The sequence below is a fragment of the Pipistrellus kuhlii genome, unplaced genomic scaffold (genome assembly GCF_014108245.1).
Source record: "Pipistrellus kuhlii isolate mPipKuh1 unplaced genomic scaffold, mPipKuh1.p scaffold_m20_p_16, whole genome shotgun sequence".
Lineage (NCBI taxonomy): Eukaryota > Metazoa > Chordata > Mammalia > Chiroptera > Vespertilionidae > Pipistrellus > Pipistrellus kuhlii.
Window position 1 is genome coordinate 25,454,483 of NW_023425471.1, and position 23,313 is coordinate 25,477,795.

General features: G+C 39.8%; 1 long non-coding RNA gene across 1 annotated transcript; it reads left to right on the forward strand.

Annotated features, from left to right (window-relative positions):
* Positions 1–2,861: 2,861 nt before the first annotated feature.
* Positions 2,862–22,864, forward strand: LOC118719969. Its single transcript, XR_004988326.1, has 3 exons — positions 2,862–2,952; positions 11,182–11,186; positions 22,836–22,864. It is a non-coding gene; the product is annotated as an uncharacterized LOC118719969 (long non-coding RNA).
* The last annotated feature ends 449 nt before the right edge of the window (positions 22,865–23,313 follow it).

The following is a 23,313-nucleotide window of genomic DNA, read 5'->3' on the forward strand; positions in this document are numbered from 1 at the left end:
AAATTGACATAAGAACAATTATGCTTTGTACAATTAAGTATTCAGTTTTTGTTTTTTTAAATATGTCTTTATTGTTCAGATTATTATAAATATTCCTTTTTTTATCCCTATAAATCCCCTCAACTGATTCCCACCGTAGCACATGCCACTGTCCTCATCCATAGGTGTAAGATTTTTATCCAAACTCTTCCCGCACCCCCACACCCCCTTCCCCCCAAGAATTGTCCATCCACTCTTTTTTTTTTTTTTTTTTTTTTTTGCATTATCACCAAGATCTTTGAAGGTCTCACTAAGTTCCTTGGAGGTTTCTAAAGGATTCTTGAGTAACCTTATAACTGTGGTTTTGAACTCTAGTAGTCAGTTTGCTTTCCTCCATTTCTGTCATTTGTGACCTGTTTCTTTGTCTCTGCATTTTGGCTGCTTCCCTGTGTTGAGAGAGTGACCTTGTGTGCTAGGTGTCCGATGGGGCCCAGTGGCTCAGCCTCCCCAGTCACCTGAGCTGGACACTCTAGGTGCACTTCTTTGTGTGCTGTGTGCACAATATTGTTGCAGTTAAGCTTTGATTGTTGTTGGTATCACTGGGAGGAATTGACCTCCAGGACAATTGGCTGTGAAGACAATCTGTGTCTACAATGGAAAAACTGATATGCAGGAAACACCCTTATGGGGCAGGACTTGCTTTAGTGTGGCTTTGGTGCTCACTGAGTCTGTCCCTTGCATGTGTCACTTATGGATGTGAAAAGTTGTAATCTATGTGTTCTAACACTGACCACTGGGTACACTGGCTCTTGGGTCTCCAAGGAGATGCAAAGTCAACCACTGCCTGAGGCCACCCAGCAGGAGCTACTATGAGATCTTCAGCCAAAACCGGTTTGGCTCAGTGGATAGAGCATCGGCCTGCGGACTGAAAGGTCCTAGGTTCAATTCCAGTCAGGGGGTACCTTGGTTGTGGGCACATTCCCAGTAGGGGGTGTGCAAGAGGCAGCTGATCGATGATTCTCTCTCATCGATGTTTCTAACTCTCTATCCCTCTCTCTTCCTCTCTGTGAAAATTCAATAAAATATATATATATTTTAATTCTTTCACTTTAAAAAAAATGAGATATTCAGATTCCTCCTCTTTGCTTGGGGTTTGGAAGTGTCCAGATGAGGCTCAGCTGTGAAGCAAGGCAGGCTACTACTGCCAAGAGCCTTGCCCCTTCTTTTGGAAGCTTTTGAGCTCTTTGACCCAGATGCAGTTTGTTAAGTTAAGCTGAGAAAGGCCAGGCCATTCATATGAAAAAGCCACTGTGCATAGTTCGGGTGGGGTTATAAATTGGGTGGGGCTAGATCTCAGAAAATCACCAGGGATGAGCAAACAGCAATGGCTGCCAGTCAGCCATCTCCACATCTCCACATCTCTGCACCCTGTGTCCCAATGCAGGAACAATGATTGCTGCTAGCAACTCTGAGAGAACACTGCCCTAGTGTTCTGGCCCAGTGCCAGACACTCTAGTTTCTCCCCATATGAGTCTGTGTACCCATAGTCTTGCCTGGAAATGGAGTTCAGAGCAATCTGGAGCTTGTATCTCCCTCCCGATTGAAAAAACAACAACAGTGCACCCAGATGCCAGCCAGTTTTGTGCACGCCTCCATACCTCTACACCTTTGCACTTTCTACCAGTCTCAAGGTGCTTTTTTCTTTCCTCCTAGTTGTAGAATTTCCACTCAGACAGTTTTCCTCTGGTTCTGGATGATAGCTGTTTTGTCTTTTAGTTGTAGTTTTGATGTGGTTATGAGAGGCAGCAAGTACAGGTATTTACCTATGCCTTCATCTTGGTTCCTCACAATTAAGCTTTGTTGAATGATTTTTTTGCAAAGGGTTAAAAGTTTTATTACATTGCCTGTATATCTTCCCAGCTACTAGTAAACACACCTTTCTTTGATGAATAAGCTATGAGATCATCTACCTAACCATAGAAGATAACACACATTACACACTGAGATTTATTTCAGAAATTAAGAACCTGAAACCAGTTACTTTCTAGTTGAGAGTAATATTGTAAAGAGATGGAACATAGGATGAAAATTCTTAAATGATGGGTGATGTCAAGAAAGCATGCGTGTGCGCGCGCGCACACACAAACACACACACACACACACATATATATATATAGACCAAATGGCCAAACAAACAACCAGTCACTATGACACACAGATTGATTGTCTTCACAGCCAATTGGCCTGGAGGTCAATTCCTCCCAGTGCAGGCAGCAGAGCATGGAACATCGTGGGCATCGGCTGCAGTGGGGTGGTGGATCAGGGGCTCCAGACTAAGGCAGGTGCCAGTCGCTATCATTGGGGAGAGCCTCTGGTAGTTACTGAAAATTCTTTGCTACTGCAAGCCATGGTCATGACTGGTGCTTGCACATGCTTTTGGCACTGGCCTCGCTTGCACCCGCTGCTAGTGCCCATTGCCAGCCTTGCTTCCTCAGCTCCATCAGCAGATGTGAGTGGTGGCTGCCAGCCCTGATCACCTCTCAGGGCTATTCAGCCTCCCCCTCCTCCTGAGGGGCAGTCTGGGACAACAACTGCTGCTTGCACCCACTGCTGGGCCCAGAGCCACCAGTCATGCCTGCTCCCGAGGAGCAGCAGTTGTGTGCAGCCTACCCCCATTCAAGGAACAGCATCCTTGTGAGCAGCCTGCCCCCATCCGAGAAGCAGCAGCTATGTGAGCAGCTTGACTCACCAGCCAGAGGAGCCACCAGTGCTGTAAGCAGCGACCACCAGAGGAGCTGCTGACAACTGAGGAGCAGCCACTGCATGAGGAGCTGCTGTCACTTGAGGAGCAACCCTTGCATGACTCAACACCTAATTTGGCCAGAGTAAAAAGGAGAAACAAAGAAACCCCCAAAGGAAAGAAATGGAGGGATCGCCAGAAAAGCAGCTATATGAAACAGAGGCATGCAATATGTCAGAAAAAAATGGTCATACAGTTAATAAACCAGATGGATGAAAACAACAACTTATGTAATAATCAAGGAGAAATAAAGAGTGAAATGGCTTCAATGAAAAACACCATGGAAAGTTTCAACAGTAGACTAGGAGATGCAGAGAACCAAATTAGTAAATTAGAAGACAGGGAAGCAAAACACACCCAAAATGAACTGCAATTGGAAAAATAAATTAAAAGACAAGAGGATAACATAAGGGAGCTATACAACAACATAAACTGAAGCAACATATGAATAATAGGAGTGCCAGAACGACAGGAAAAGGAACAAGTGTTAGAAAACCTATTTGAAGAAATAATTTCAGAAAACTTCCCTGATGTTGGAAAGAAAAAAAGTCAGACAAGCACATAGAGTCTCAAGCAAGATGAACCCAAAAAGACCCACATCAAGTCACAAAATAATTATGATGGCAAATGCTCAGGACAAAGAGAGAAACTTAAAGACTATAAGATACAGACAGAAGTTAAGTGTAAGGGATCTACCAATACATTATCAAATGATTTCTCAACAGAAACACATCAGGCCAGAAAAGTATGGAAGGAAATTTACAAAGTGATGCAAAGCAAGGGACTGAATCCAAGAATATGCTATCCAGCAAGGCTATCATTCAAAATTGAAGGGGAAATAAGGAGCTTCACAGGAAAAAAAAAATGCTAAGGGAGTTTATCACTACCAAGCCAGCAATGCAAGAAATGCTAAAGTGACTGATGTAAAAAAGAAATAAAAAGGGAAGAAGGAACACAGGCACAAAAAATAAAAATGGCTACAAACAAGTCTCTATCAATAAAACCTTTAAACATAAACAGACTAAATAATCCAATCAAAAGACATCAAGTGGCTGAATGGGGGAAAAAAAAAAAAACATGACCCACATATATGCTGTCCATAAGAGACCCACCTCAAAACAAGGGACTCACCCAGACTGAAAGTGAAGGGATGGAAAAATATTTTTCAGGCAGATTGAAATGAAACACACACACACACACACACACACACACACACACACACAAAAAAAAAAAAAAACCTTGGGGTATAAATACTTATATCTGACAAAATAGACAAAATAGACCTCACAGTGAAGGTCATAACAAGAAATAAGGAAGGCCACTTCATAATACTAAAGCGATTGATAATACAACAAGATGATAAAACCATGGTAAACATATATGCACCCAATGCAGGAACACCCAAATGCATTAAATAAATAAATAAATAAATAAATACCTCCTGGAAGATATCAAGTTAGAGACTGACAATAATTCAGTCATAATAGGGGACTTTAATACCCCACTGACATCACTGAATAAATTCTCTAGACAAAAAAATCAGCAAAGAAACAGAAATTCTAAATGACTTACTAGATCAGATAGAATTAATTGATATCTTCAAAACATTTCACCAAAGCCATGGAATATATGTTCTTCTCAAGTGTACATAAGACATTTTCAATAATAGACCACATATTGGGTCACAAGAAAAGTCTCCTCAAATTCAAGAAGATTGAAATCATATCAAGCATCTTCTCAGACCATAATGACATAATATTAGAAATAAAATAAAATACAATAAAAGCAATAAAAAAATTTCAAACATGGGGAAGTTGAATAGCATGCTATTAAACAATGATTGGGTTACCAAAGAGATCAAAGAAGAAATTAAAAACCTCTTGGAACTGAATAACAATGAAAACACAACAATCCAAAAATCTATGGAACACAATGAAATCAGTCTTGAGAGGGAAGTTTATAGCCCTACAAGCCTACCTCAAAAACAAGAAAAAATTGTAGTAAATCAGCTAACAACACAACTTAAAGAATTAGAAAGATAGCAACAAAAAAAATCCAGAGTGCCGAAACCGCTTTGGCTCAGTGGATAGAGCATCGGCCTGCGGACTGAAAGGTCCCGGGTTCGATTCCGGTCAAGGGAATGTACCTTGGTTGCAGGCACATCCCCAGTAGGGGGTATGCAAGAGGCAGCTGATTGCTGTTTCTCTCTCATCGATGTTTCTAACTCTCTATCCCCCACTCTTCCTCTCTGTAAAAAATTAATAAAATATATATTTAGCCGAAACCGGTTTGGCTCGGCGGTAGAGCGTCGGTCTGCAGACTGAAGGGTCCCGGGTTCGATTCCGGTCAAGGGCATGTACATTGGTTGCGGACACATCCCCGGTAGGGGGTTTGCAAGAGGCAGCTAGTCGATGTTTCTCTCTCATCGACGTTTCTAGTTCTCTATCCCTCTCCCATCCTCTCTGTAAGAAAAATTAATAAAATATATTTTAAAATATATATATTTTTTAAATATATTTTAAATATATTTAAATAGAAGGAAGGAGATAATAAAGATCAGAGCATAAATAAATGACATAGAGAACAATAAAACAATACAAAAAATCAATTAAACCAAGAGCTGGTTCTTTGAAAGGATGAACAAGATTGATGAGGCTCACCAAGAAGCAAAGAGAGAGGACTCAAAAAAAAAAAAAGAGACAAAACAACAACAGACCCAACAGAAATAGAAAGGATTGTTAAAAAAAATACAATAAACAACTCTATTTCAACAAAATAGACAACATGGATGAAATGGACAAATTCCTAGAAAAATACAACCTTCCAAAACTCAATAAGGAAAAATTTGAAAAGCTCAATAGGACAATAACTATGGAAGAAATTGAAGCAGTCATCAAGAAGCTTTCAGTAAGCAAAAACCCAGGGCTAGGCGGCTTCACAAGGAAGTTTTAACAAACATTCGATGAAGAATTAACCAGGCATCCTCAAACTTTTTAAAGTGGGGGCCAGATCACTGTCCCTCAGAGAGCTGGAGGGCCAGACTATATGAACTACTAATTCCTACTGTAACACCTCGGCTGCGCTCACTGCCCAAAAAACCTGGCAGGCTGGATCAGACTCCTCTGCGGGCCGTATGTGGCCCGCGGGCCGTAGTTTGAAGATGCCTGATTAAACCTATCCCCCTCAGACTATTCCAAAAAATTCAAGAGGAAGGAATACTACGAAGTTTTTTCTAGGAAGCCAGCATTACCCTAACCCCAAAACCAGATAAAGAAAACACAAAGAAATAGAATTACTGGCCAATATCCCTCACAAATATAGATGCCAAAATCATCAACAAAATTCTAGCAAATAGGATCCAGCAGTATATCAGAAAGATCAAACACCATGACAAAGTAGGATTTATCCCAAGGATGTAAAGATGGTAAAATATCCACAAATCAATAAACGTGATACATCACATAAACAAATTGAGAGATAAAAATCACATAGTCATATCAATTGATACAGAAAAAGCATTTGACGAAATTCAACAGCCTTTATTGATTAAAAAAAAAAACTCAGCAAAATGGGAATAGAGGGGTCATACCTCAATGTAATAAAAGCCTTATATCACAAACCTACAGTCAACATCATACCTAATGGGCCAAAACTAAAACTATTCCTACCACTCCTGTTTGACATAGTTCTGGAAGTGCTAGCCATATCAATTAGACTAGAAGAAGAATTAAAAGTATCCAAATTAGAAAAGAAGATGTAAAACTGTCCTTATTTGCAGATGACATGATACTGTACATATAAAACCCTAAAGGCTCCACTGAAAAATTATTAGACTTAATAAATGAATTCGGCAATATGAAGCTGTATTACAAAGCCACTGTTCTCAAAACTACCTGGTACTGGCACAAGAACAAACATATAGCAATGGAGCAGAACAAAGAACCCAAAAATCAACCCAAACCACTATGCTCAATTAATATTTGACAAGGGAGGCAAGAGCATACAATTAAGTCAAGACAGTCTCTTCAACCAATGTTGTTGGGAAAATTTGACAGATACATGCAAAAATATAAAACTAACTATCAACTTACACCGTACACAAAAATAAACTCAAAATTGATAAAGCACTTAAACATAAGATGGGAAAGCATAAATATTTTAGAATAATCCAGAGGCAACCAAATATCAGACATATGTTGTATATATATATTTATCTTTACTAATACAGCTCCTAGGACAATGGAAACTATGGAGAATATAAACAAATAGACTACACCAAAATAAAAAGCTTCTACACAGCAAAAGAAACCGCCAATGAAACAATGAAAGAGCCCATAACATGGGAGTACATATTTGCAAATGTTATATCTGGTAAGGTTTTAATCTCCAAAATTTATAGGAAACTCATACAACTTAACATAAGGAAAATAAACAATCAAATCAAAAAATGTACAAAGGACCTAAATAGACCCCTTTTGAAAGAGTACGTACAGAAAACCAAGAGACATATGAAAACATGCTCAAAGTCACTAATCATCTGAGAGATGCAAATCAAAACACCAATGAGGTACCATCTCACACCCGTCAGAATGGCTATCAGCAACAAACAAGTGCTGGCAAAAATGTGAAGAAAAAGGAACCCTTGTGCACTGCTGGTGGGAATGCAGACTGGCGCAGCCACTGTGGAGAACAGTATATATTTTCCTCAAAAAATTAAAAATGGAACTTCCATTTGACCCAATAATACCACTTCTAGGAATATACCCCCCCAAATCAGAAACACCCAATAGAAAGGATATATGTAGCCCTATGTTAATAGCAGCATGATTTACAATAGCTAAGATTTGTAAACAGCCTAAGTGCCCATCAGCAGATGAGTGATTAAAAAAAACTGGTATATTTACACAGTTGTATATTACATTGCTATAAAAAAGAAGGAACTCTATCATTTACAACAGCATGGATGGAACTGGCTAGCATTATGTTAAGTGAAATAAGCTAGTCAGAGGTAGCTAAATATCACATGATCTCACTCATTTGTGGAATATGATGAACAACATAAACTGATGAACAAAAACAGAGACATAGAGGCATGAATCAGACCCTCAAACCTCAGTGGGAAGGTAGGGGAGGGTGGGGTAAGGGGGAGAGATCAACCAAAGGACTTCTATGCATGCATATAAGCCTAACCAATGGACACAGACACCAGGGGGCAAGGGCATGAACGAAGAAATGAGGGATGTAAGGGGGGATACGGAAACATTTGTAATACCTTAATCAATAAAGAAAAAAAAATTAAATAGTTCCAGAGACATATAAGCGTCGAGCAAACCATCTAACCTCATAGGGAAGTCAGGGAAGGGGGGTTCAAGAAATCAACCAAAGGACTTGTATACATGCATATAAACATAACAATGGATACAGACAGTAGGGTGGTGAGGGCATGTGCTGAGGGGTAGGAGTGGCCGGGGAGAGGTCAATGGGGAAAAATGAGACATATGTAGTACTTTAAACAATAAAGTATTTAAATTTGAAAACTGAGAAAGCAATCCTATTTACAACTGCATCATAAAAAATAAAATACCTAGAAATAAATTTAACCAAAGAAGTGTACACAGTAGAATACTAAGTAGGAAATCTATCCCTTTCGACATGAATGAACTGAGAGAGCATTATGCTAAGTGAAATAGGCCAGACAGAAAAAGACAAGTATAGTACCATATGATTTCACATATACTTAGAATCTAATGAACAAAATGAACAAGGAAAACACACACACACACATACAACAACAACAACAACAACAACCTAGGAATAAATTTAATGAAAGAAGTGAAAGTCTTATACTCAAAAAATTACATTCTGTGCTAAAGGATAGAAATAATTAACATCAATGATATATCCATACTACCCAAAGCAATCAATACATTCAATGCAATTCTATCAAAATAACCATAACATATTTCACAGAATTAGTATAAATAATCCAAAAATTTATATGGAACCATAAAAGACCCAAAGAGCTGCATTAATTTTGTGAAAGAAGAACAAATTTGGAAGTATTTACATGGCTGGTGTCCTCAGTGGTTAGAGTAGCGGACTGTGCACTAAAAGATCACTGGTTTGATTCCCAAGTCAAGAGCATATATCTGTGTTGTCGGTTCGGTCAGGGCACATGCTGGTGGCAATTAATTAATGTGTCTCTCTCACATTGATCTCTCTCCCTCTCTCTTTCCTCTTTCTTTCTCATTCTCTCTCCCTCCCTCCCTTCCATTTTCTCTATAAATCAATGGAAAAAATACCCTCAGTGAGGATTAACAAAACACAGAAAGAACAGAGGGCCTGAATAGACATTTCTTCAAAGAGGATCTATAGATAGCCAATAGGCATGTGAAAAATGCTCAATGTTACTAATCATTAAAGAAATGCAAGTTAAAACCACAATGACATATTACCTCAAACTTGTCAGAATGACTATCATCAATAAATCAGCAAACCAAAATGTTGTCGAGAATGTGGAGAAAAGGGAACCCTTGTGCGCTATTTGTAGGAATAAAGACTTCTACCACCCCTATGGGAAACATTATGGAGGGTATTCAAAATATGTGAAGTGGGATAGCTTTATGACCCAATGATTCCACTTCTGGGTATATATCCAAAAACCCAAAATAGTAATTTGAAAGAATATGTGCATCCCTGTGTTCATTGCAGCATTATTACATTACCCGAGATATGGAAGCAACCCAAATGTCCATCAATAGAGAGTGAATAAAAAATTTTGGTACATATATATCCAATACAATGCAATATCACTCAGTTATAAAATATAATAAAATATGTGACAGCATGTATGGACCTAGGAGGTATTATGCTCAATTAAATAAGTTAGTCAGAGAAAGGCAATTATCAAATTATTTCACTAATATGTGGAATCTCAAAAGAACAAAACTGATTACAGCTTGTCCCTGTGTGTAAAAAATTCATTCAAAATGGATCTGACACCTAAATATAAATCTGAAACAATAAATTACATAAAAGAAAACATAGCCCTGGCTGGCTTTGCCTGCAGACTGAGTGGTCCCAGGTTCGATTCTGGTCAAGAGCATGTACCTTGGTTATAGGAACATCCCTGGGGGGCGGGGGTTATGCAGGAGGTGGCTGATGAAATTTTCTCTCTCATTGATGTTTCTAACTCTATATCCTTCTCCCTTCCTCTCTGTAAAAAGTCAAGAAAATATATTGTTTTAAAGAAAAGAAAAAATAGGCATTTGTTTGCAGACATTTTATGAATTTGACTCCTAAGACAAGGGAAATAGAGGCAAAATAAATGGGACTATATCAAACTAAAAAGTTTCTGCACATAAAAACAACAGCAAAACAAAAAGGCAACAGACCAAATGGGAGAATATATTTGCAAATAACAGCTCAGACAAAGGCTTAATATCCAAAATAAGTAAAGAACTCATACAACTCAACACCAAACAAGCAAACAATCCTATTTACAAATGGGCAGAGGAGATGAACAGACACCTCTCCCAAGAAGACATACAAACTGCCAATAGTTATATGAAAAGATGTTCAACTTCACTAGCTATTAGGGAAATGCAAATCAAATCTACAATGTGATATCACCTCATGCCTGTTAAAATGGCTATTATCAGCATGACAATAACAAGTGCTGGTGAGGTTGTGGAGAAAAGGAAACCCTCATTCACTGCTGGTGGGAATACAGACTGATACAGCCACTATGGAAAACAGTCTGGCCATTCCTCATAAAATTAATACTAGAATTACTACGTGACCCAACAATCCCTCTCCTGGGTTTCTACCCAAAAACTTAAACATGTTTACTTGCAAAGATATATGCACCACTATGTTCTTTGCAGTTTTATTCACAGTGACCAACACATGGAAACAACCAAAGTGTCCTTCAATAAAACGATTGGATAAAGAAGATGTGGTACATATATACAATGGAATACTACTTAGCCATAAGAAAAGATGAAATATTGCCATTTGCGACAACATGGATTGACCTTGAGAATATTATGCTAAGAGAAGTCAATCAGGAAAAGCTAAGAACCATGTGGCTTCACTCATATGGGAGATATACAACTGAAACTCAAGAACACAGACAACCATGTGCTGGTTACCAAAGGGAAGGAGATAGGGTTGGGAGCGGGGGATTGCAGGGGTCCCAGTATATGGTGATAGAGGATGGTTTGATATGGGGTAGTGGGCACAAAATGCAATATACAGATTTGTATCAGAGAAAGGTATACTTGAAATCTATATAATCCTATTCACCAATATTACCCCAATTAAATTTAATTTTTAAAAATACAAAATGAACAAGTTTGAAACATATGCATATAAAGATCAAACTGATGGTTTCCAGTCAGGAGGGGTTTGGGTGACAGTGTGAAAAATGTTAAGGGATTAAGAAATACAAGTTGGTAGTTACAAAGTAGTTATGGGATGTAGAGATTATCCTACATAATAAAAGCCTAATATAACTGACTGGTCAATCATTCAACCAGTCAGTATGACATGCACTGACCACCAGGGGGCAGACATTCCATCCAGTAGGTTAGCTTGCTGCTGGGGTCTGGCCCATCAGGACTGGGCAAGATGGGCCAGAGTCCTCCTGTGGTCCCTTCCCCGGCCCTGATCATGCACCAGTGCGGTCCCTCTGCCTAGCCTGCAACCTCTCACAATCTGGGACCCCTCAGAGGATGTCAGAGAGCCTGTTTTGGCCTAATCCCCACAGTCCAGGCCTAGGGACCCCACTGGTGCACAAATCTGTGCACTGGGCTTCTAATAGTCAATAAAATTGTAATATCTTTATATAGTTCCAGCTAGGTTCTGAAATATTGGGGGAATACTTTGAAATATTTATGCTTGTCTAACAGCTATGCTATAAATCTGAAACTAATACAAAATAATATTGAATGGAAACTGTAATAAAAAATAAAATTGAAAGAAAAAAAGTAAGCTGTATATTGAATTTTAGGAGAATGTCCACAGTAAGTCATTAGTAGATATAAAGAGCAATTATAAACAGCACAAATTACAGGATAAAATGGCACAAACAGCCAAGAAACCTTTAATTGTATTTTGGAAGCCTTCTGGGTTTACATGTTATATAATCTTGATTACAGTTAAATGGCCAATGGCAGCACTCCAGTTTTCTCTTAGCACCATTTACAAGAAATGTCAGCTTGCCAGAAACACTTAAATTGTTTCTTCTTTTGAATTGTTAAACAGTAGCAAACCTTTACCATATTTGATTGTTCATTGTTCCTGAGATATCTGAAATGTCACTGTGTTAGGTCAGGAAGCTCCATTTGTTAGGTGATAAAAGTGCCGCTAAACTTGATAGAGATCAGGCACCAGGAGGAATATTCAACAAATAAAAGAGAAACTCTGAAAAATAAATAAATAAATAAACAAATAAATAAATAAATAAAAGTTAAAAATAAAAGAGAAACTCTGCTGCAGGTTTTCAACAGCCTACCCACCATTTCCCCTAGTAGTATATCCAAATGGCACTTACTGGGATTTAAAAACAATGCAGAGATTAAAACAGTTATTAAATAACGTTACCTGGTATCACATTCTCAATGCTCAGAAAAAGGAAAATTTGATTACATACCTCTGGTGCAAAATAGAATTTAAGTTTCTCTGCCCCTCTGCACTACAATGGTTTTCTTCATTTAGGACAAATACTTTGCCAGCAGAAGTTGAGTTTCTTTTTTATTTATTTTTTCACAAATCTACAAAAAGCAAGGGGTTTTATTTATATTTTTCTCAAGCTTATTTATTTTGTCTGATAATTTTTCCAGGATGCCTTTATTTATATTATCATGTACCCATCAAGGCATCTAGGGCTAAAGCTTAAAAAATACTAGACCAACACTTTCCTATACTTTTATATAGGAATACTCTGACATGCTACTGACATATTCTACTATCTTTAGACCCAGATAATTTTGATTACTGGATTTTGCTGCTTAAGATACTAAGATTTATTGTCTTTTCTCCCATCATTTACATTTCTTAAAATATATTGTTGTTGATTTTCAGAGAGAGAGAGGACTGGAGAGGTAGAAAGTAACAGCAATCAGCTGACTTCTGCCCCCCCCCCCCCCCCCCCCCCCCCGGCTGGGGATCAAGCCTGCAACCTGGACATGTGCCCTGACTGGGAATCAAAGCAGTGACATCTTGGTGTATAGGTCGATGCTCAACCACTGAGCCACACCAGAAGGGCTATCATTTACATTTTAACTCCAGTCAACCATCTTCCAAGAATGAGTCAAAAGTCACTAATGGGGCCCTAGCCTGTTTGGCTCAGTGGATAGAGTGTCAGCCTGCAGACTGAAGGGTCCTAGGTTTGATTCCAGTTAAGGGCATGTACCTTGATTGTGGGCACATTCCCAGGTTCAATTCTGGTCATGGGCACATCCCCAGTAGAGGGTGTTCAGGAGGCAGCTGATTAATGTTTCTCTCTCATTGATGTTTCTAACGCTCTATCCCTCTCCCTTCCTCTCTATAAAAAGTCAATCCTATATAATAAAATATGCAAATGGACCAAACAGCTAAACAACCAGTCACTATGATGCACACTGACCACCAGGGGGCAGATGCTCAATGTAAGAACTGCCCCCTGGTGGTCAGTGTGCTCCCACAGGGGGAGCACCACTCAGCTAGAAGCCAGGCTCATGACAGGTGGTGGTAGGAGCCTCTCCCACCTCTGTGGCAGCACTAAGGATGTCCAACTGCCAGCTTAGTGGGGAGCTGGCATAAACCATCAGTTAGACATCCCTCAAGGGCTCCCAGACTATGAGAATGCTCAAGCTGGGCTGAGGGACACCCCTCCCCCCAAGTGCATGAATTCCGTGCACCAGGCATCTAGTGAAATATATTAAGTCACTAATGGGGGAGAAACCAAGATGGCTGCATAGGTAAACACCTGAACTTGCTGCCTCACACAAGCACTTCAAAACTACAACTAAAAGACAAAACAAATATCATTCAGAACCACGGGAAGGCTGGTTGAGTGGAAATTATACAACTAGAAGGAAAGAGAAAAGCACGATGAGACTTGGAGGAGGTGCAGAGGCACAGAAGTGAAGTGCACGGGTATGGAGGCACCCACAGAAAGGGTCTGGCAACTGAGTACACTCTTGTCTTTTTCAATTAGGAGGGATACCAAGCTTCCAACTGCTCTGAACTCTAGTTTCAGGTAAGACTCTGGAGACCCAGACTCATACAGGGAGAAACTGGACTATGTTGCATCAGGCCAGAATGTGAGGGCAGATTTCTTTCAGAAGTGCTTGCAGCGATCACTGTACCTGCACAGTGCCACAGGACACAGAGACCCAGGGACTTCTTTGGGACAGGGTTGACAGGCAGCCATTGTTTTCTCTCCCCTGGTGATTCTCCACTCCACCCAATTTTCAACCCCATCCAAGCTAAGCATAGAGGCTTTTGCATGTGAATGGCCTGGCACTTTGCAGTCTGAAACCTAACATACTGCAGCTGGATCAGAGAGCCCAGAGCTTGCAAAAGAAGGCCCAAGGCTTGACAGCAGCTTCTATTCCTTCACAACTGGGCCTCATCTGGGTATCTCCAAACCCCCAAAAAAGAGGAGGAATCTGCAGATCTCTCGGTAGCTCCTGCTGGGTTGCCTCAGGCAGTGGCTGATATTGCACCTCCTTGGAGATCTATGAGCCAGTACCCAGTAGACAGTGAGATCATCCAGATTACAACTCTTCAGATTCATAAGAGACACACTCAAGGGGCAGACTCGGTGAGCACCGATGCCCTACTGAAGCAAGTCTTGCCCCATAAGGATGTCTCCAGCACAGAAGTTCTCCCATCGCAGACACAACTGATCCTCACAGCCAAACGGTCTGGAGGTCAATTCCTCCCAGTGATAAAAACAACAATCAAAGCATAACTACAACAAGACTGTGCACACAGCCCACAAAGGGGTGCACCAAAAATGTCCACCTAAGGTAATTGGGGAGGCTGAGCCACTCAGCCCTATAGGACACCTAGCTCACACAGCCACTCTATCAACACAGGGAAGCAGCCAAAATGCATAGACAAAGAAACAGGTCACAAATGACAGAAATGGAGGAAAGCAAACTACTAGATATAGAGTTCAAAAACACAGTTATAAAGTTACTCAAGAATCTTCTAGAAACCTTCAAGAAATTTAGTTAGACCCTAAAGGATATGAAAAAGGACCAATCAGAAATTAAGCATACACTGACTGAAATAAATAATAATATACAGAGATCCAGAAACAAACTAGAGGATACCAATAATCAAGTCAAATATTTCATATACAAAGAAACAAAAAACACCCAACTGGAAAAGAAAAAAGAATCCAAAAATATTAAGATAGTGTTAGGAGCCTCAGGGACAACTTCAAGTGTACCAATATCTCAATTATGGAGGTTCCAGAAGAAAAGAGAGAGAGCAGATAATGAAAACCAATTTGGAGAAACAATGACAGAAAACTTTCCCTACCTGGTGAAAGAAATAAACTTACAAGTCCTGGAAGCACACAGAACCCCAAACAAAAGAAATCCAAAGAGGACCACACCAAGACACATCATAATTAAAATGCCAAGAGCAAAATACAAAGAGATAATATTAAAAGCAAAAAGAGAAAAACAGTAAATTACCTACAAGGGAGTACCCAAACAATTGTCAGCTGATTTCTCAACAGAAACTATGCAGACCAGATGGAAGTGGTAAGACATATTCAAAGTGATGAATAGCAAGAACCTACAACCAAGATTACTCTACCCAGCAAAGCTATTGTATAATTTATAATTGAGGTCAGATAAAAGGCTTCACAGACAAGAAAAAGCTAAAGGAGTTCATCACTGCCAAACCAGTATTATATGAAATGCTGAAGGGTATTCTTTAAGAAGAGGAAGAAGAATAAAAAGCTAAAGATAAAAATTATGAACAACAAAGTGACAACAAATTCATATCTATCAACAAGTGAATCTAAAAATTAAATGAGTAAAAAATTCAATGAACAGAATAAACTGGTGAATATAATAGAATCAGGGGCATAGAAAGGGAGATAGTTCCCAAGGCAAATGGGTTATGGGGGTCCGGGAAGAGACTGGTCAAAAATCATACACCTATGGATGAGGACAGTGTGTGTGTGGGGGGGGGGGGGGTGTTTAAGGGCAGAGAGAGGGTGGGAATGGGGTGGAGGGTAATTATGAGGGGGAAGAGGAACAACTCTAATAATCTGAACAACAAACATTTATTTTTTTTAAAGTCACTAATGGGGAATGGTATTTCATTCTCACAACTAAAGAAACAACTCTAAACACATGACCTACTAATGGATTGTCATGGATAACAACTTTGTATACAAGGGGAGGAGTTTTAGTCACGAATCCCCATATGCTTTATTTTCCCTCCTCTAGTACCAATTGGTATGGTATTTATTGTCCCTGTAAGAGGTGGGGGAACACAATTTTAGTTCTCTCCACTGCTTGCCTGTACTCCTAGCTTCCCTGTATTCCTTGCCTTCAATTGAAGAGTGACTCAGCATGACTACCCAGGCTCCCTACTTTCATTGTTCTCAGATATAGGTATTTTCTCTATGGAAATAGGCTGAGGAGTATAGCAATTTTTTTTTACTCCTTATAGTCAATGAATCCTTGAACCAAAATTTGTCCACACAAAAAGTTCTTTCTTTCAAGGAGTTCACAGTAAAGCTATTGTAATAAATAATACAAAATAGTACAGTCTCTAAGAATTTATTTTGGAAAAATATAGAAATGCACAAAGATGTCAGTGCAATAATGTTGATTGTAGCATTGGTTATAACAAAATACTTAAAAGACTATTCAATAATATGCAACTATTCAAATAAGTAGTGCTATATGTATAACATAAAATAATTAAACTATCAAAATTATATTGTTTTCAGCATTACTTGTAATGTCTAAAGATTAAAAACAACCAAATGTCCACCAATAGAAGACTTGTTAATAGGAGACTAGTTACATAAATTATGACACATCCATGTAATAGAGTAGACAAGCTGTGGACATAGGTGAGAAAGCCTTCAAGATGTTGCTATAAAAATATCTGTAAGATAAATTAAGTGAACAAAAAAATGTGCAGCATAGCATCTTTAAAATGATACATTTTGGTTTCAATAATGTGAAGATAAAAACTTAAAATATAGCTTAATATTTGCTTGTGTTTTTATTTTTTTTAACTATAGAAAGATTAATAAAAAAAAAGTAGTTACATGTGGTAGAGAAAAGGATTGATAACTGAGTGAACATGGAACAGTGCTAAGAAAAAAAGGCATGTCACTTCATTTTTTTATGTCATTTTATTTTGTACTATGGTACTCTTTTATAATCAAAATAAGAGCCCAGTATACACATTCGTGCAAGTTGAAAGAAACTGTGGGCCGCAAGGCTGTGGTGGGCACAGGAGCTGGTCTCTGCCCATCCTCCACACACCCACCTGGCCTCTCCCACTAGGGCCCGTGGTCCCCTGTCTGCTGGCAGCCTTGCTCCTGCCACTGCCTCTCCAATGCGCTGACCACTCCAGCCCTGCTCACACTTGCTGACAGTGCACCAGCAGCAGGTGCAACTGGAGCCATCACTGACAGCAGGTGTGAGAGGTGGCTGACAGCCCCAATTGCCCCTCAGGAGCAAGAGGAGATAGAGAAGCCCCTCATCATTCCACCATTTAATCTCTGGGCTTTTATTATATGGAATATAATAAGTAGTCAGAACATTAGTAATGATAGAGAAGATCTAAATATTCACCAACTTAATCTGACACTTAAAGAACACACTACACAAGGAGAACCAAGTTGTGCTGCCTCTCACAACCACATCAAAACCACAACAAAACAGCAGAACAACTACCACCCAGAACCACAGGAAAGCTAGGTGAGTGGAAGTTCCACAAGTAGAGAGGTGAAGAAAGCACATTGAGATTGGTAAGAGATGCAGAGGCACAGAAAGTGCTGGCACCTGGATGTGCTGCTCTTTTAATTGGGAGGGAGATACAAGCTCCCACTTGCTCTGAACTCCAGTACTGGGCAAGACTCTGGGGGACCCAGGCACATACAGGGAAAAACTGGACTGTCTGGCATTGGGACAGGAACTCAAGGGCGGCTTTCTCTTAGAGGTGCTTACAACAATCATTGTTCTTGCATGGAGGCACAGGATGTGGAGAACTGGGGACTTCTCTGGTTCAGGGCTGACAGGTAGCTATTGCTGTTTGCTCCACCCTGGTGGTTTCCAGAGAACCCACCCCATCCAATTTACAACCCCACAAGCTGTGTGCAGAGGCTTTTGCATATGAATGACCTGTCTTTTGCCTAAAACCTGTCAAACTGCAGCTGGGTCAGAGAGCCCAAGAGCTTCCAAAAGAGGTCCAAAGCCCGGCGGTGGCAGCAGCAGGGGCCTTGCTTCACAGCTGGGCTGCAACTGGGCACTTCCAAACCCCATACAAAGAGAATAAATCTGCAGATATTTCTGTAGCTCCTGCTGGGCAGCCCCAGACAGTGGCTGACCTTGCACCTCCTTGGAGATCCAAGAGCCAGTGTACCCAGTGGTTAGAGTGAGACCATACCAGATTATAACTCTTCACATCCATAAGAAACACACTCCAGGGGCAGACTCAATAAGTGCCAAAGCCCTACTGAAGCAAGTCCTTCCCCATAAGGTTGTCTCCTATGCAACAGATCTTCCAGTGTAAACATAAATGATCATCAAAGCCAATTATCCTGGAGGTCAATCCCTCCCAGTGATACCAACAGCAATCAAAGGTTAACTATAGTAAGACTGGGCAAACAGCCCACAAAAGGGTTCACCAAGAGCATCCACCTCAGGTGACTGGGTAGCCTGAGCCACTGGGCCCTATAGGACACCAAACACAAAAGGCCACTCTATCAACTCAAGGAGTCTTAGAAGCTACCTGGTACATAGAAACAAACACAAAGAAGCAGCCAAAATGTGGAGACAACAAAACAAGTCACAAATTAAAGAAATGGATGAAAACAAAATACTGGATATAGAGTTCAAAACCACAGTTATAAGGTTACTCAAGAATTTTCTAGAAACCTCTGAGAAATTTAGTGAGACCCTCAAAAATATGAAAAAGGACCAATCAGAAATTTAGCATACACTCACTGAAATAAAGAATAATATACAAAGATTCAACAGCAGACTAGAAGATCCCAATAATCAAGTCAAAGATTTGAAATATGAAGAAACAAAAAAAAACCCAACCAGAAAAAAAGAATCCAAAAATATGAAGATAGTGTAAGGAGCCTCTGGGACAACTTCAAGTGTACCAACATCCAAATTATGGGGGTGCCAGAAGAAGAGGGAGGGCAAGATATTGAAAACCAATTTGGAGGAATAATGACAGAAAACTTCCCTTACCTGGTGAAAGAAATAGACTTACAAGTCCAGGAAGTGCACAGAATCCCAAACAAAAGGAATTTAAAGAGGACCACACCAAAACACATCATAATTAAAATCTCAAGGGCAAAAGATAAAGAGAGAATCTTAAAAACAGCAAGAGAAAAACAGTTATCTACAAGGGAGCATCCATATGACTGCCAGCTGATTTCTCAACAGAAACTATGCAGGCCGGAAGGGAGTGTCAAGAAATATACAAAGTGATGAATAGCAAGAACCTACAACTAAGATTACTCTATCCAGAAAAGCTATCATTTAGAATTGAGAATCAGATAATGAACTTCACAGACAAAAAAAAAAAACTAGAGTTCATCACCACCAAACCAGTATTAACTGAAGTGCTGAAGGTCATTCTTGAAGAACAAGAACAAGAATAACAAGAACAAGAATATGAACAATAAAATGGCAATAGAAAGCTATCAATAATTGAATCCAAAAATCAAAATATGCATTATCTACAGACACAGATAATAGGGTGATGAAGTTCTGGGGTGGGGTGGAAATTGGGTGGAGTGGGGCAATTGGGACATCTGTAATAATTTCAACAATAAAGATTAAAAATACAATTTGATTAAGTTCTTAAATCAATAGTGCAAAGATTTCTTTGGCATGTCATAATGTTAAGATTTCACTCGCTGCTGCCTGGCCAGATGTCTCAGTTGGCTGAGCATCATCCTGTGCACCAAAGGATTGATGGTTCAATTTTGTGATGAAGTTCTGGGTGGGGTGGAAATTGGGTGGAGTGGGGCAATTGGGACATCTGTAATACTTTCAACTATAAAGATTAAAAATATAATTTGACTAAGTTCTTAAATCAATAGTGCAAAGATTTCTTTGGCATGTCATAATGTTAAGATTTCACTCACTTCTGCCTAGCCAGATGTCTCAGTTGGCTGAGCATCATCCTGTTTGCCAAAAGATTGATGGTTCAATTTTGTATCAGTGCATATACCTTGGTTTCAGGTTCAATCCCAGTCATGGGCTCATATGGAGGGCAGCCAATCCATGTTTTTATCTCAAATTAATCTCTTCTCTCTCTTCTCTCCCTCTCCCTCTCCCTCTCCCTCTCCATCTCCATCTCCATCTCCATCTCCATCTCCATTTCTCTCTTCCTCTCTCTAAGCATGTCCTTGACTGAGGATTAAAAAAATATTTAATAACTTTTGGTTAAAGGGGTAAATGTGTAAAAATAAAATTTCGATGCAGAAATAGCAACTAAATGGGAGAGGGGGGATTAAGAATATTCACAGATTGATGAGTAATTGGATATATACCCCACCCAATATTAAGTCCACATACTGAAATAGGCAAGGATCCAGTTGCCTAATGAGAAGACACTATACTGGGATTAAGGCCACCCAATGTTGAAATCAGCTACTGTCAAGTCAAACAATGAGGAAATCATCAAAAACAGTAAATGGGTAGGCAGTAAACATTGAAAAGATTAGAGAAAGCGGAGCAGTCTACAGAAATGAGTATGCTGTACTTCATTGGTAAATAAATCAAAATTGACCTTCGACTTTCAAAAATAAATACATTTCTCACATTCCTCTATATTTATGTCATCAGTCAGCAGCACTTATAAATAGTATGCTAAAACTTTCCATCTCATTATTTCAGGAAAGTTAGGAGGGTTGTCTGCAACTCTTTCATTGGACCTCTAGCTTAGATTATAAATAATATCTGAAAGAACTGGAACCCAAATTACTGCCTTGAACCTACAGTCATGATTATTAAAGAGAATATTACTAGCATAGAAATATTCTAATGAAATTGGGAATATTTCTTATTGCTTTTCCTAATATCTCTTCTCTATTCATGACTAATCTGTTAGAATCATGTTCCTTTACTTGGAATTCTCCTTATTTGCTCTCTACTGCATAATTCAAATAGCTAATGATCTATTTATACTCTTATCATTTCAAAGTAGATGACTCTAATATTAGATGAAGGTCATGGTTCTTCAGAAACAACCCAACTCTAGTTAATAATATATATTTTGTTAATTTGGTTGCATGATAATTTTTTATAATAATCTCATAGACAACACATTTAATCCAATTAAAACATCTGATTGCCTCTTGCCTGTATGGAAATTACATCAGTTAGATTATTTACAACTATGTCTAACAGAAACCCTGTATTAAATAACGATGATACTACTTCGAGAGAACCCTAAAGATGCCAATAAAAACGTATTAGAATTGATAAATAAATTAAGTAAAGCAGCAGGATACTATATTAATATTCAAAAATTGTTATATTTTATGTACCAATAATTAACTGTCAGAAAGAGAAATTAAGAAAACTATCACATTTACAATTGCATCAAAAAATAAAATACCAAGACTGAAAAAATAGCGGTTGAATAGGCAGCAGTGCCACACACCTCCTCCTAGGGCCAGGTCAGAAGTATAACTAAATCAGAGAACATACACCCTGAATTAACAAATTAGACACAGCTGAGGAGACAATTTTCAATAAGGAAGGGCAGAGGATACCTAGAGAATGCCACTTGCCAGCCATAACCCATGTGGAACCACCACCATGCCCTGGCAGTGTAATACCTCCCAGAAGGTTCCCAGACATCTGCAGGGAGCACTTGCCAGAGTGAGCTCCTGCACCAGGCCTACTCACCAGCCTGCTTTACCCAGCTTCCTAGGATCTGGCTCCAAGACCCTGCAGTGAGTGCAAGCCAGTGGGCATTCTATTCCCTATTCCCTACCCCCACCCCAGATTACAGAACCATACTGACAGCCTGTCCCAGAGACACCCAGCACACAGTCCACCCCAAGACCCAGGACATGCTACCAGAGCAACCCAGACAATTCCCCACTCTAGGCCATAGGAGAGTATGGACTGTGTGACCCAGAACAACCTGCCCTGCTCCACCTCAGACTAGAAGGGGCAACCCAGAGCAATCCAGTGCCCACCTTACTCAGGGCCACAAGGGAGCTCTGACTGTGCAACCCAAGGCAACCTGCACCTGCTTCTCCCTAGCCCCTGGAACAATCCTTCAGGGGCTACCAGGAGCAATCCAGTACATGCCCCACTCCAGGCCATAGGAGAACACTGCCAGGGTGAACTGGGACAAGCCGATGTACCCAACCAGGAACCACAGGACCAAGGTGCAAGTGCACTAACAGAGGGACCTAGGGTGCCAACCTGTCATAGGGGCTAAGGTTACACAGCAAATTGTATGCCAGAGGACTTTGGGTCCTCACAAAGAGTGGCACACTAGAATAATCGTTCACACACTCCCACCACCCTGAGCATCTTAAGAAGACAACTGAGGGACCAGATCCATGGGAGAAGGGGATACAACTCAGAGCAGAGACAATAAAGGCATGAGACTCAAGGAGGAACCAGGCTCTGGGCTAATGATTTTTGGACTATTGCCCAGATAGGGTCTTCAACCTCTCAAACCCCAAGCAGGGTGCCCAGGGTCAGAAAGAGAAAGTGAAAATAGGGAGACAAAGAAACAACCTCCCCAAGGAAAGAAAAGGAGGAAATACCAAAAAAGGAACAAAATGAAATGCAGGCATTCAATATGTCAGAAAAAGAATTCAAAGTAAGGGTCATACAGGTTCTAAACCAGTCATAAAATCAACAACCTATGTAAGAATCAAGAGGAAATGAATGATATAAATACAAAAAAAAATGATGGAATGTTTCAACAGTAGACTAGAAGAAGAAGAGGACCAAATTAGCAAGTCAGAAGACAGGGAAGAAAAACACATCCAATCTGAACAGCAATTGCAGGGGGGAAAAAATTAAAAAGCAGGAGGAGAGCTTAAAGGAGCTTTGTGACAACATGAAATGAAGTAATATCCATATATTATGGGTGCCAGAAGGACAAGAAGAGGAGCAAGTATTAGAAAACTTGCTAGAGGAAGGAAGATGGCCACTGGCAGGAAGGGAGGGAGGGAAAGAGTGTAAGAGAGTGAGGGAGTGATAAAGAAGTGTGTGAACATGTGGGGTGTGTGTGTGTGTGTGAATGACCTAAGAACAGTTAGACTCTTCAGATATTCCAAT